Source organism: Sus scrofa, chromosome 15 (assembly GCF_000003025.6).
Source record: "Sus scrofa isolate TJ Tabasco breed Duroc chromosome 15, Sscrofa11.1, whole genome shotgun sequence".
In the NCBI taxonomy this organism is placed as follows: Eukaryota; Metazoa; Chordata; class Mammalia; order Artiodactyla; family Suidae; genus Sus; species Sus scrofa.
The window spans coordinates 74,197,845-74,213,997 of NC_010457.5; the positions used below are offsets into that span (position 1 = coordinate 74,197,845).

The following is a 16,153-nucleotide window of genomic DNA, read 5'->3' on the forward strand; positions in this document are numbered from 1 at the left end:
AATTTAGTTCTTTGATTTTGTTCATCAGAGTATGAATATTCATCATATAGATCTTGCATGTATTTTGTTAAATTTATACCTAAGTATTTCAGTTTTGTAGTGCTAATGTATATAGTATTGTGTTTTTAATTTCACATTCCACTTTTGTATTGTTGGTATATAGGAATGCAATTGACTTCTGTATAATAACCTCATATCCTACAAGTTTGCTGTAATCACTTCGTTCTAGCAGAATTTTTTGTCAGTTCCTTCAGGTAGTCTATATAGATGATCATGCCATCTGACAACAAAGACAGTTTTCTTTCTTCTGTTTAGATATGTATAACTTTTTTCTTTATCTTATTGCATTAGCTAGAACATCCAGTACAGTATCAAAAAGGAGAGAGAGGTAAAAGGGGGCACCTTTGTCTTCACCTGATCTTAGAAGTTTTCAAGTTTCTTATTATTAAGTATGATGCTAGCTGTAGGTTTATCGTGGATATTCTTTTATCAAGCTGAGGAAGTTACTCTCTATTCCTAGTTTCCTGAGAGTTTTTATCATTAGCTTGGGCTGGACTTTATCAGTTTTTTTTTCCTGTATCTATTGATGTGATTTTTCTTTTTTAGGCTGTTGATGTGAATTACATTAATTGATTTTCAAATGTCAAACCAGTCTTGCATACCTGGGATAAATTTCACTTGGTCATTGTGTATAATTCATTTTAGTCTAAATGTTTGCTGAATACAAACTCACTAGCCATGTCAGACTAAATCCTAGGAAATTCGATTACTCTGTGCTTACTTGGGAATATTTGGCCTTGAATCAGGGGCCTTTCCCTTTTTTTTTTCTTCTAGATCCTGTTGTAGTTTCTATTACATGTGTCTTTCTTTGAGCTTTGAAGATTGTGTGGTTGAGGGCTGAGGTTCCATTTCAAACTCTAGGAGAAAGTCTTACTTCCTGTTGGGAGTGACCTCATCTCTAGTAGAAAAGATTTAGGAAAATACTATGTTCAAAATTTGTTTAGGAGTTCCCGTAGTGGCTCAGCAGAAACGAATCTGACTATTATCCATGGGGATGCAGGTTTGATCCCTGGCCTCACTCAGTGGGTTAAGGATCTGGCGTTGCTGTGAGCTGCGGTGTAGGTTGCAGATGCGTCTCAGATGCCACATTGCTGTGGCTGCGACATAAGCTGGCTTTACAGCTCTGATTTGACCTCTAGCCTGGGATACTCCATAAGCCATGGGTGTAACCCTAAAAAGAAAAAAAAAAGTTTGTTTAAATAACTTCAGTGAATAATTATTCTGCTGTCAATAGAAAAAAAATGACATCAAAGGATGAAATTAATAACTGTTTTGAATATAAAGAATATCCATATGAAAATATTAAATAATAGTTGTTCAGTTGGAGGCAGCCCCATGAATTTTGCAGATGTACATATGGCAATTGTCATCCCTCCTGAACAGAATAGAAGAACAAGTGTACACATCCCCAAATTTTAGTCATCGTACTTACATGGCACCCAGAAATCATTTATGAATTCTTGAGTTCTTTCCCAAAATCTAGGACCAAATTATTGTAAAGCTTATTAACTTATTACAAGCAAACAGATAACTATAAAGCTAGAACATATATAAATTCTAAAAATAAGATATAAATAAGGTATTATGAAAGTTTTCTTGGAAGGAGGGCTATTTGAACTGGGAAATTTTTTTTTTAATATTATTAGAGTATAGCTGACTTACAATGTTGTGTTAGTTTCATGTGTACAGCAAAGTGAATCAGTTATACATATACATATATCAATTCTTTTTCAGATTCTTTACCCATATAGGTTATTACACAGTATTGAATAGATTTCCATGTGCTCTGCAGTAAGTCCTTGTTACTTACCTATTTTATATATTGTATGAACTGGGAATTTTAAAATGATCTCCAATTATTATAATTCATTATTGTTATTATAAAATGACACAAAATATTATAGACTGTTTAGAAAATACATTGCAAAACACATGATTCCATCATCCTAACAAACCTGTTATCTATGTTATATGTCTTTCAAGCATATTTTTATGTGTGTGTGTGTGTGTATATATATATATATATATATATATATATACATTTTATATAGATTATCACTACCAAAGCATCCCTACTCAGAGGAAGTCTGAAATTATCCCAAGCTCCATGACTTTCATTTAACTCAATTTTACTCATTTTCTCTTTTTTCTCCAGTGTGTGTGGGGGGGGGGTTGATGTTTTTAAAATAACTTTTAAGTTTTGCTACTTTATTTATTCTTTCAAATAATGTACTGTTTGATGTACAGGTGGATTGAGTGAATTTGTCCTTGGTGTGATACAACAGTAACAATAAACACAAAATGAATACAAGTTTGTTTTTTGCATACAAGTTTATATCATATAATTTAACATAAGCTTATCAAATCTAAGGAAAATAGGATTCATTTCTGTGATTATCATCTGCTATAGCAAAATCCTAGTCCCTACCTCTTACTTCTAGAGGAACACTAAACACAACTGCTTTGTTTGAGAGGCCTGCTTCTTATCAGAACAATGAGCAATAAAGGTGATAAGAAAGTATAAGAAATCTGGCTCAGTGATAGTTTCCTTAGTGAATGGGAAGAAGTAGCCACAGTTGTTGAGCAAAGTAAATTGTACTTGATTTGCCTGATGAATTGTGCATCAATACAGCTGCATTCCTGAAACTCATGCATGAAAACCAGCAATGTTACTCCTTGTCTAAACTTCTAGCACACTAATTTCCCTTTTCCATCTGATATTGTGGTGAAAATGTGATTTTTAAAATGAGTTTTCTTGGTAGTGCATCTCTGGAGATGTAACAGGATGAATCATTTTGATAAAAGCAATACTGCTTTTATCTCAACATTTGCTATTTAGGAATTGACTTTTTATTGGTAAAATCACTTCTTGTTTGTTTATTTTGTGGTTTTATATTGGTTATTTATTAATTTACTCAATTACTTGTTTTTTGCTGGCAGAGGGTATATAACAGACACACAAGCTCAAACATCAGGATGGAAGTTAAATATTTAGTTATCTGAATGCATCACCTACATCAGGCCCAACATCTGGGCACTGGAAAGTGTTCTTAATTTCTGTTTAGATGACTGTAAGTGGTCCAGTCAGACACCGCTTGCATTAAAATAGGGGAGTCATTCAACTTGCAGGCATCGATGAAGTGAATCCCAGTTGGGGAGTTCAACACAAAGAAGGCTTACACAGTGGCATAGTCACCAAGGAAGAATTCCAGGGATGGACATAGAATTCCTATGAATTCTTGGCTCTCATGCTATTCACTTACTCACTTGCTCATTCACTCACACACTTACTTGCTCACTTATCTGATAAGTATATGCAATGCTATTGAAACCAGACTTTGGTCTTGGAAAGTCTGATGCATTAGAGTGGCATTATTTAAATTTCCTCCTGGAGAAAATTCCTCCTCTGCTGCCCATTTTATCCTCCTTACTGACATTCGTGAACTTTCGGTTTGGTTAGTTTTTGACTGAATATACTATATGGGATTTTCTGAATGGAAGGTTCCTGTCCTTTATGCACTGAGAGTCCATTCTTCTAAAGTTACCCCTAAAGAGGAGGAGCAAAGTATGCTCCATCCATTGGAGATTGTATTGAGGACTCATACGAGCCATCCTGTAGGATTAACTTTCTCTTTTTGTTTTGATATTATTGGGCATTCCCTCTCTCTCTCTCTCTCTCTCTCTCTCTCTCTCTCTCTCTCTCTCTCTCTCTCTCTCTCTCTCTCTCTCGCACACACACAAACACACACATCTCATCTCAGCCATAGAATGCTCTGCAGGCATTATTCATCATTGAAAATACTCTCTGTTACAGACAATTTAGTTTATGTGCTAGAGCAAATAGACAGTTACAGACAATTTATTTCATGCAACCAGCAAGTTTTGGTATCTGATCATAGCTCCTGCTTGGAGGAGCTAAGGAAACAGGAAAGGATTTAGCAAGGTTTACATACAGTTAAAGCAGAGGAAAGGGAAACAATTTGTGAGCAGCTGAAGCATTGCAGAAAAGGGCGAGTTTGTCTCTCACTGTCTGCAGTGCTTTTGATCATTCTCTGTCACAGACATTCGTTTTGTGGACAAACAACGGCAGAAGCAGAAAATAACAACATAAATTACAAATTTTTTCCCCTGTCGGAAAATGACAGGTGTATCTTAAGAGGAGTATAGTAGTGAGTGTTTTGTGGATGAGCAGTAGCCTATGGGAACCAGGATCCAGACAGTAGCTAGGAGTTAGGAGGACAAGAGTCAGACCTCAAAATGGGGAAGGGAGGAAAAAATTGGGGAAAGCTTTGCAGAGTGCCACGGGGGCGCCAAGCCAAGGATTTAAGACCTTAAAGATCCTACTTAGGACAGAAGGAAAAATGGCAGGACATCCTAAGGGCTCCACCTATGGCTGACACTTCTCAAGACTTTTAGCTGCCCGGGCTCCACATACACACTGCCCATCAGGCAGCAGAGGCTCTGAACCAGGGCAAGGCTGGTCCTGGAGCAGGCAGACGAAATCCAGTCCTACAGTAAAATACAGGTTGAGAGCAGGCTGGCATGGTGTTTGTCATATTAGTTGCATGATTTTCTTGCGAACTTCTGATATCTTTGGGGGTAAGCTTAGTGCCCCCTTTCTTTTGCTAATTATGAATTCTGGGTTTTTTTGTTATTTTGATTGTTTCTTCAGAAATATTGGCTTTGGGTGTTGTATTCTCTCTGTGTTGCTTTTGTTGAAAAAAAGGAAATTTGTTTTGTTTAAAAAGGATAAAGGAGTCAACTAATTACTCTTCTCAAATGTTAATTGTAGTACCAGTACTTGTTTACTTGGAATCTTTGCATAGTAATCACAGGCTTTGATGTAGGCTACAGTATTAATTTACTATAATGTAAATATAAATTCCATTTGTATTAAAGAATTCCCTGCACAGCCACTCTGAAATTAATGAATCTTTGCAGTACATTGCAGACTGAGTACTCCTTCCTCCTTTTGATATGATGTGAGTGGATTATATTACATAAAAAATTGACCCCTCTTCTCAAACAAAGTCAAGAAGCTAAAATTACCCCAAGAGAAAGACTTTGGTGTCTTTTACTTGACATTGACCACAGTTTTCAACTTTCCAGATGTACTGAATAAGTAGAGAATATCAGATATTTGAAATTTTTCATTCCTTTTAATTAGCTTTCTATGCCCTTTAATGAAAATTCAAGTTCTTTGTAATCATAGAGAGTTCATGACTTCTGCATTTCTTTAGTGCCACTAAATTTAGAATTTTAAATAATAATTGGTTACTTAAAATGCAATAGCATGGTAGACAAGCTATAAGCTGATGACTTTGAATTAGCTTGGTCTTTGATAAGATTTTTATTCCACAGCCTTGGGAACCAGAAAATTTGAAAAAGAGTTGTTTAAGGTTGGATAGAACTTAAAAGTAGTGAAAACTGAAATTCTTAAATCAAGTGACACAAATTTTAGTGAACTTGATAAATGAAAATTGAATTGGCCCAAGGATTATTCTTTTTCCTCACCTGTATCTCCGCTCCGTCGCCACCACCCCCAAGCTAGCCCAGCAAATGCGCAAAGGAAAAAAATGTCCAATGATCAAGTGAGTCCAAAAAATTTTTATTGATAAACCTAAGTTCCTTAAAGGTGAAAATTCTACTCTTGCCTGAAGTATCATAATTTTCTGTAAAGATGCTATTGAGGTGTTCTATAAAATGTCACTGAACTGATGTCACTATTTTGTAATGACTGATCTAAGGTTCTGATGAATCCTGCCTTTGAACCTTATAGTAAAAATAGTTTATAGGGTAAATAAAAAGAATTATAAGACAGCAAGTGACATGTTTCACTACTGGAGAGAACAAAATATACTTAAGAAACCTATTCATCTGACATATTAATGAGTGTAGAGCTGACAATTATTGATGCATTCTCTTTATTTAGTAAACGTGAAAACTAGAAAGCTACATGACTTGTTCAAAATTGCAAAGCAAGAGTTTTGTTTTCATTAAAGTAAGTCCAGTAATATATGTATTTTTTAAGTTCCATTATGTGTTAGCTAGAAATATGAAATATATTCCAAAGCATTAAAATTTCATCTTTTAATATTTTATTTGAAAGTATTTCCATTCTAAATTCATTTCCATATATTTAGTTTGGACTTCATGTCAATTAGCCTAGTTTATACTGAGGTTTGCCCAGAGTCATAAATCTTTTTGCTCCAGAGATAAAGCTTAACAGTGTTGTTTACCGTTTCCTATAAACGACACTCCAGTGAAATATTGAGAGAGATTTTTACGTTTGATACATTTAAGTGATAAAACTTCAACCAGTTACCTAAAGATAATATTTTAAAATGTAGTATTTCTCACTAACAGCAATAGAGAGCTTTTCCTTGCATTTATCCTGTTTTTCCTCATTCAGTCCAGTCACGCCTGGTTGCAGGACACTATCATCACGGGGTTATTTTAGAGGCTGAATGTAGGTGAAGAGTGTGATGCCCCCTAGTATTATCTCTCAAGGCTCACTCCCAAGTTCAAAGCCAGGTCTCTCCAAGACCTCATATGCCTATGGATCAGCCCACATTAAACCAAGGAAATATCTAAATAACCATATCTCCCAGACAATTTAACATCTCCTAGAAACTTAAAAACCAAGCGTCTTTGGTCACTTTTACTGTTATCAAAAGATTAATTACCTGTTCAGAAACACTCAAATTTTCATGCTTCTGAAATTAGTGGTTGGCAAACATTTTGATCTCTTTATGCTCTTAAAAGTTATTGAAGCCTCCCAAAGGACCTTTTATTACACAGGTTAATTTCTTAGTAGTAGTACTATTGTTATTATTTAAATTTATTATTTTATTATTAATTAAAGTATTATTATTATTTGCTATTATGTAGGTTTATTTACCATATTAGGTATTAAAACTGAGAGATTTATAACATCTTTGTTTCATTTTAAGGAGCCATAACGTCATTACATTAAAAATAAGTAGCATCTTTTTGTATGGCATTTGCAGCAACATGGATAAACCTAGAAATTATCTTACAAAGTGAAGTTAGTCAGTGAAAGACAAACATCAAATACCATCTTTTTAAAAGAAAATAACAATTTCCCAAAGAAAATTAGTGAAGAGATGGCACAGTTTTATGTTTTAACAAATCTCAGTACTTACTGTCTGGCCCAACCGAGTAGATGCTTATATCTGCTATTGCTGTCAGTCTACTGCGATTTGTTATTTTTGTTGTTGCTTAAGAAGAAAATCAAGCCACATGGAGATATGCAGTTGGAAAGGAAAGGGTATTATAGACCTCCCAAAATGATATCAGAGACACACTGGAATCCAAGGACCACACTTTGAGAATCTCTGTTCTAGAAAATACCAGGTCTTATTCCATCCAGTGAATGGAGAACCTGACAACTGAGGAGACCCAGTTTCATTATTCAGAAATTGCAATGGGACTCCTTTTGCCAACAAAAACGTAAAAGACCATCATGGAGTTCCCATCATGGTTCAGCACTGGACTAGGATCCATGAGCATGTGGGTTTGATCCCTGGCCTCACTCAGTGGGTCAGGGATCCGGCAATGCTGTGAGCTGTGGTGTAGGTTGCAGATGAAGCTCAGATCCTGAGTCGCTGTGCCTATGGTGTAGGCCAGCAGCTATATCTCCAATACAACCTCTAGCCTAGGAACTTCCACATGCCATGGGTGCAGCCCTAAAAAAAGACCAAAAAAAAAAAAAAAAAAAAAAAAAGCCCATCAACCAAATATTGCCTTGTCAGAGGGGTTCCTATAATTCAAAACCTATGTGTCCTAGCAGGATCATTTTAACCCACAGCCCTCCCTTATATTCTGATGCACTACCCTTCAGACATTTTAGACTTTATAAAACCATGCATTCTGTCATCCCAAAGCCTTGAAACTCAGAGGACAACTGTCAATTCAAAACTACAAAGTAAAACCTTGATATTTCCACCAATTCCTGGTGTAGAAGATCTGAGAAGAGCTTGTCCCTGTTCTAAGACTCTGTATTGCTTTGCAACCAAACACGTTATGGTACTTTCATCCTGCTGCCAATGATACTTTAACTTTTTGTGGTTCTGGAAGTGCTGGGTTTAATCTTGATTCTATGTATCTACTTTTGAAGCATTTCTCTTTTTCCTGTGGGGTATATTTTGTATCTCTGGAGGCTCTGAACCAAATCATTTTTAAACCAAATTACCTCATCTTTTATAATGGAACTTTTTATCTCCCTTATGATATTATAATTCAATTCCTTGATCTTTTAGATAGGAGAATAAACTCTAAGAAAGACCAAATGACTTTCCTAGGGGTACAGAGAAAATTAAGCAGAATTTATATCTACCCCTTTATGAACACTTAGCAACAATGTGGCTAGACTATCTAATGGACTTGAATAAATATGGCCCCAGAATGGGAGCCCTCACCCACACTCATGATTCACCAGTGTCGAAACGTTCTATAAGTTGACCCACTTCTAACCCTAAATGCCACCATTATATTAGTGTTAACAGAGGTAGAGACCTTCTTGATAGAACTGTAAATTGTTTAGAATCTCCAAGAATGAAGAGCAACCCTAAGTCAAACCATTTAAGATTGCAACAGATCTCCTCTCCAAATGAGAACCAGTTCTGAACAGTTCTGTGCAGATAATATGCTATTGGTGACTTATATTTAGAAATATTGAATGAGTAAAAATTTCCTTTGATGTTGGGGGATCTAATATGCCTTAACAGATCTTGGTTCTTTAAGGCAGAGAGATATTGGCTTCTCCATAAAATTGGTTTGAATAATCCTTGAATAATCCTGAGTTGCCTCCTTTTCGGGGAGGAAGAAATGGCTTACCTTGGAGCTATCCATGGTGCTCATCTCAGGGTATTATTTTTCCTCTTGCTTGGCCAGCCTAAGGTCTGCCCTACTTCCAAGAATTTCTAGAATATCAAGCTTCTTTGTGACTCTTGTGATTATTTCTTGACCCAGTGCCTATGTCTTTCATACCTAGAGGCCTTAGGCTGCAAGTTAATATTGCCAGCCCTACTCTTTACCTGTTCCTCTCTTTCTTTGTGGCAGCCTTATCTTTTCAGCAATCTGCACACCTACCTCTGCTCCTAAACTTGGCCTCAACTAGTTTCAGACACATTGACCTTCCTGAGACAAAGAACCAGCCAAGACTCACCTTAAGAGTAAACATTAAACATGATTTAATGATAACAGGAGAAATCATCCTGACCCAGAACATCCTTCCCTTATAGACATGCAGTTTGACAAAGTTCACACTTGGGGATGTAGCATCAAAGAACAATAGTGGCTGGAGTTACAAAGGGCACTGGATTAAATGCTTTAGATAGCTTCATCTAATTAACATTTATAACATCACCATGAAATAGATATCATTATCCCCCAACTTATAGCCAAGAGAACCAAGACTCCAAGAAGTTAATTACATGTCCAATTTAGTGCTAGTACGTGGCAGAAGCAGTTTCATCTCTAGGTCTATCTGACTCTACATCTAGTACATTCTGCAAGGCAGAATGCAGTCCAAAGGAATTTCTGGCATCTTTAAATTCATTGCTGTTTATGTGGTGTTGGCAACATTTGGTATTTGGTCTTTAGTATCTTTGATTTTAGGCACACTATTATTTTTTTACCCATGTTCATTCACCTTTGACTGAGGGTAGAGAAAGATGTATGTTTTATTACAAACCAACTGATTGAATGCAGGTATAGAGGTATGTCATTATGAACATCTAACCCCTTTCTCTGTACCAGGTAACAGGCAATTAAAACAGAGTGATTTGCTACAGGCCAAAAGCTCATTGACCAGCACAAAGCATCTGTACTTTTTTGAGCTTAAGAGATGTCATTAACAACACAAAGCCCCACAGCCAGAGTGAAGGAAAGTTTTGCAAGTGATAGATTTAAGCTTTGTCCTCTGGGAGCTGGATGTGATTATCTCCATCAGCTTGTGTTCACACTTTTAGAGCTCATTTTCTAGTTTCACTTAATCTTCAGCCTCTTCAAAGTCCTGTGGCTCAGAGAACTAACTCTGGGCTAAGCACTTACTTCACCAGCCAACTAATATTTTACGAATGATGCGATGTCAATGATGAAGAGTTTTCCTTGTTCTCCTTTTAAAATATTTGATAGATAGATAGATAGAGAGAGAGAGAGAGAGTCCCCTTTTACCTCATTTTATAGGGCTTTTATTTTACTGTTTTTCTTATTTTAAAAGTATTATATCCACTGTAAAAAAAAAAATGTGAAAGAGAACAGTCATCTTCCTCTATCCCAAGTTGAGGACCTCATTTTAACTGCCAGGTACAGCAGTCAAAAGTTGTCCTTACTATCCCAGCAATGCCAGAAGGTCCTCTTTACTTTAAAAGTATCTGGGTGTGTCCTAAGGTCACTGGATAATGGTAGGACAGGGACTTTTGGTATTTGCCAGGCATGGCTCCCACTCCTGTGGTCCAGTGCCTACCCAAGGAGCTTGCAGCCTGCTCTCTAGACATCTCCAGAGTGTTTCTGGGGCCCTAAAAGAGTGCCCCTTTGTAAGTATTGGCCATGCCTTTAGCACACTGGTTCAGCATTGTAACCTGGCAATGGCCATTGTCGCACCACTTGCCCTGTTGTGACTCCCCTCTCCCTTTACCCTTTTCCCTCTGCTTCCCCTTCTCTTCATACGTTCATCCCTTTATTCTCATCCCATCAAAGTCCTATTCCCTTATCATTAGTGATTCTTGGATTATCTGGAAATATTTGGAACTCTATTAAACCCAGAGTTCTCATCATTAAAAAACATTTTTAAAAATGTTTTCCCTTCTCAAGGGCAATGAATTCTTTTTTCAGAACATAACCTTTAATCCTTGTGAAGTAAGAATTGCCTGTATTCTTTCCTGGAGAGCATTGCATTCCTGACCCATTTGTATTTCTTTTTTGAATGAGTCTAATGATCAATTCAAAGTTAAGAGCTACTTTCATACACATATGAAAGAATATGATTAAATATAACCTAAACTCTCATTTGCCAGAAATACCATGTTATGTGGTATTATGGACTGAATGTTTGTGTATCCCCCAAACCTGAAATATGATGGTATTAGGAGGTGAGGACATTAAGTTTAGGTGAGGTCATGAGGGTGAAGCCCTCCTAATGAGATTAGTGTCTTCATTAGGAGAGAAAGACATCAGAACTCTCTTATCTTTCCTCCACATTCGAGGACCCAGTAAGCAAACTGTAGGTCAGGAAGAGAACACCTACCAGAAACCAACCACGCTGCACCCTGATCTCTAACTTTGAGTCTCCAGAGCTGTGAGAAAAAAATTTCTGTTGTTTAAACCACCCATTCTAGAGTACTTTGTTATGGCAGCCCAAGCCGACTAAGCCATACTGTCTTCCACGTGAATTTCTTTTCTTTCTTTTATTTAAATATATTTATTTATTCATTCATTCTACTTTTAAGTTAAGATAGTATTTATACTCCAGTGTATTTTAAACCTTTTTTTACTTGGTTAGTCCTGATAATGCCATATCATACTATTATATATCCCTGTCTTCTGCATTAGTTTCCTGGGTCTACTTAAACAAATTACCACAAACCTGATAATTTACAACAACAGAAATTTATTACCTCACAGTTCTAGAGGCCAGAAGTCGAAAATCCTGGTTTTGAGAAAACCAAACTCTCTCCTGAGGTTCTAGGCAGAAACTGTTCCTCGCCTCTTCACTTAGAGACATTACCACTCCAAAAGGGAAAAAAGGAAAGACCCACGGACTGTGTCATTCACAGTCATAAGTTTTTGCTTGTTACACTGGCCACCAACAGTTCTGTGTTGCTTTTCAGTGATATGTCACTTCTTATAATACAGAATCTTTATCTTGACATCTTTTTACCTTCAGGGTTGATTTTTAAATTTTGAGGCAAATCAAAGTACTCCAAAAGCCTCATAGGCTACTTTTATTTTTTTCTCTCTCTATTTAGTTTTATTTTTTGCTTAATTGTATTATAAATGGATGAAAGTTAAACAGCTTCTCTTGTAAGTCAGCCAGAAGCTTTTGACATGTTAGTGCCTGAGTGAGATATGAATCAGCTACACTAGCTTCTCCTGGCTTTGAAAATCCTGTAATCTATTGCTGGAGATTTGGCTATTTCTAGTTCTTTCAATTGCATTGTCTGGTATGCAGCTGAAACAGTCTTCAGCATACGCAATATTTCTCTTGTCAAAGCTGTTTCAAAATGTATTTTAAGACAATTAAAATGACAACAAAATGGCAGTCAGAAGTACAAGCTTAAGTTAAAATTCAACGCATATGGTGGTACCATTACAAATAGCTCAACTGAGGTGGCACACAGATAAATACAAACTCCTCTTTCTATATACAGCTGAATTTGCAAATACAGGCGACATAGATCACAACTTATTCATCTGCTTAGTAACTGTTGAATCATTTCAAGATTGGTTGTAAGATACTTCCAAATTTTAGAAATATTATAAAGTAAACCATGTGTATCTTGGACTTAATATAAGGTGATGTGATATTTTCATGTAATAAATATTCTTTTATGGAATCATTTTTAATGGCTGCATATTATGTTATTGTATGGATGTATGCAACTGGTCTCTTACTGGACATGTAACTTATTTTTAATATCTGCCTAATTGAGGTTTGCTATAAATATCCTGGTATGGAAATGGAGCTCAGATATTTAACGTTTATTCCAGAAAATATCTTAATGGGAATTAGGTATCCTAGATTAATATGCAAACAAACTTCCATTTTTAAATCTCCATTCCTTATTTGTTTTCATTACCCTTATTTTAAATCACCAGTATATTCTTTGTTTGAATAAATTGACTAGTTAGCCCATCAGTCATTAACACCTTATCTGTATACTTGTTAGATTAGTTCCAAAGACCCAAGGAAAGAAGCTTGGACATGAGGGCTGTGGGAGAAGAAAGATTAAAGGGAAAGTCTGGGACCATAACGGAGGGTCACTGAAGGCCAGTCCTGCCCACACAGAAGGCCGCCCAAGAATCCTTAGGGGATGGGCTTGTTGAATGGGCAGGTGGTGACAGATGCTATGGTGATGTAGGATGGTATCATAATAGATTCCAGGGATTCAGCCGATCAGCGCATATAGTCTGACACCTTCACCGCCAGTCTTTCTCTGCTGTAAAATGACAGGTGCAAATAGTGAACATAAGGGTGAGGCCAGGGAATTAGGGAAGAGCTATGGAAAAATGAGGGGAGTGTGTGGGCTTGGCTCAGTGATTATATTCATAAGTATAAGAGGAGGGTGACTCCGCTGAGACTGAAAATCATCTGATTCATATATTTTTCCCTCTCCCTAGTATTTAAGGCTCTTCTTTAAATCTTTAGTAAATGAAGTCTGGGTTTATTTTTTAACATGCTGCCAAACCAAATAGTTTGGTTCATTTTGATCAATCACCATATCCTTCCATCCTTTCTAATGTATTCTCAATGGTCTCTTCTTTCTGACCTGCTTACCGTACACTTGGATCAGATTCACGCAAATCCAAAAGAATCACACACAGAGGTGAAGTGGCAGAATCCCTTTGAGAAAAGCATGAAAAGAGCTAAGGGTTGTTCCAGTGACCTGCAGAGCTTCAGGAGGTAGCCAAGCCTCCCCAGACCTTCCTCATCCAATTAGATCCATTTCTTCTTTATAGACATACTCCGAGGGGTGTGTGGTGTGGTGTGTGTGTGTGTGTGTTGTGCATGCGTGCACCCATGTGTGTGTTGAATGAGGCCTCCTGGCCTTATCGCTGACCTGCAGTGCCCAGAAGGGTGCCAGGCCAGCATTGTTCAGGTTCCAAAAGGAAGAAAGGAGTCATTGTCTCTTGATAAAGGCTTAAAATAGAACTGCCCTTTTAAATGCTGCATGACATTGGAAAAGCTCACATCTATTTTCTGATTTACTGTAACCACTGGGTCTCTGGTCCATAATATTGCTCTCTAGGTTTCTCTGAATCTGTTTCAGAGTCCTTTCTTTGTGTATAACGAGATATATCTTTTTCAAGGTTGAATCACGTTTTTTGGTTTGTTTTAAGCTAAGTTTAGTACAGCATATCTCAGTCCCCAAATTAGAAAACTCTTCAAACTTCACCGGCAACGTGTTGTTTTCTTGCTTTTTGCAAACCTTCTCACAGTATTAACATAATAACTAATATTTGTACAGTGCTTTACAGTTTACAAAATACTTTCAAATCCATTACTGCGTGACAGGGAATTCTATCACCAAGGCGGGGACTAAGGCTTAAAGAGAATTGGCTTGTGAAAGGCTACACAACTCCTCATGGAGCTGAGACTGAAGCAGGTCTTCTGGTTCCAAACTCTGGCCCCTTTGTATCACACAACACTGCCTCCCCAGTGTCCACCCCTGGGTTTCCACACAAGAAATTCTGGATAACAAATATAAGTGTTATTATTTAACATGTAAGGGCATATCTCATCATCTAAAAAGATGTTCGGTCCCACTGTCAGTTTTAGTCAAAAATGTGTCATTTTGCTCCTGTTAACATGAAAGCAATACACACAAAAGCTGTAGCTGGTGTTTTTAAAGATATTAATAGCTCACATTTATTGAGTACTTACAATACGCCATACTTTCTACTCAGTGCTTTCCCAATAATTAATCTTCCTAGCAATCCCCTGAAAGGAAGTGCTAGAGTTTTAACTCAGGTTGCTGCAACAGAATCCTATAGACTGGGTGGTTTAAACAAACGGTTTCTCAGTTCTGGAGGCTGGGTGTCTAAGATCAGGGTACCACTATAATTGAGTTCTTAGTGAGAATCCTCTTCCTACTTCACATACAGATGTCTTCTGTATTCTCACATGGTGGAGAGGGGTCCCTTCCTCTTCTCATAAGGACAGCAGTCCTATCTTTGGGGCTCCATCTTAATGACTGGATCCATACTTAGTCACCTCCCCAGGGCCATATCCCTAAATAATATCACATTGATGTTTGGGGCTTCAACATATGAATTTGGGAAAGGAACACAGTCCATGGCCACTAGTATCACCCCATTTTGTAGATGATAAAACAGAGTTGTTAAAGATTATGTAAGTCACCCAAGCTAGTAAGTGGTAGGGTGGGGACTTGAACCTAGGACAAATGGCCAGTGAGCACCATCTTGACCACAAAACCATAAGGATTAAGACGTCTGGTTTTGTAATCAAACTCAGGTTAGAATGTCAGCTGTACCAGTGGCTAGCAGCATTAAATTAGACAAATATTTAATCTCTCTGAAGCTCAGTTTTTTTTTTCATTTGTCAAATGACAAAGTTAAAAATTGGGCACCTAATAAGTAGTCAATAAACGTGAGCTAGTATTGTTCTACTGATGCCACGCACAGCTTCATTTATTTCTCTATTTCTGAAATATATATTAAATACCTGCCAGGTGTGCCAGACTCTGTCTTTCTCTGCACACTCAGTCTTTAGATGCTCCATCTCTTCAATGCCCCCAAGGTCACCAACACCCAAGACTAACCAGGAACCTTCCCTTCTTTCCCCATATGGTGTCAAAGTTACTCACTTTCAGCTTGGTGCTGCCATTGTTGCAGATGAGCTGGTAACTCCCCCATCTTTTGTTTTGCAACATCACTACCGTTGTATCTCCACCTTACATTTCCTTCTTTAAAATGTCAGTATTCATTTGCTCAAGCTGTGGGGGACACCCTCTCTTGTGCACGAAGCAAACCCATCTGTTTCACTACAGCCATATCCCATTTATACAACATGATTTACAATCAAAGACTTCCATATTAAGGCCCTCTCTCTTTTTCCGTTCTACTTTTCTTCTTATAGAAAACCATGGGCTAATACCTCAGAGTCAGAAGAGTGGTGCTTAATGGTTCTCTAGCCTTAAGTGGATTCATTCTCAGGCCTCTTCACCCTGACTGTCAAATGTCTTTTCCCAAGACTTTTCCCCACTCCTTAGCCCTTAAAACTTACTTAACAAACTTTCATTTTCCATTTGACTTATGATGATTTGGTGAAAGACTCATTAAATTTTGCTGTATTCTCTTGGAAGGGCAGTGTTTTATACATAGCATT

The 16,153-nt window shown here is 37.2% G+C and overlaps 1 protein-coding gene across 3 annotated transcripts in view; it reads left to right on the forward strand.

Annotated features, from left to right (window-relative positions):
* B3GALT1 (beta-1,3-galactosyltransferase 1) overlaps positions 1-16,153 on the forward strand; it is a 567,228-nt gene that overhangs the window by 425,012 nt on the left and 126,063 nt on the right. The gene's annotated exons all lie outside the window — the stretch shown is intronic.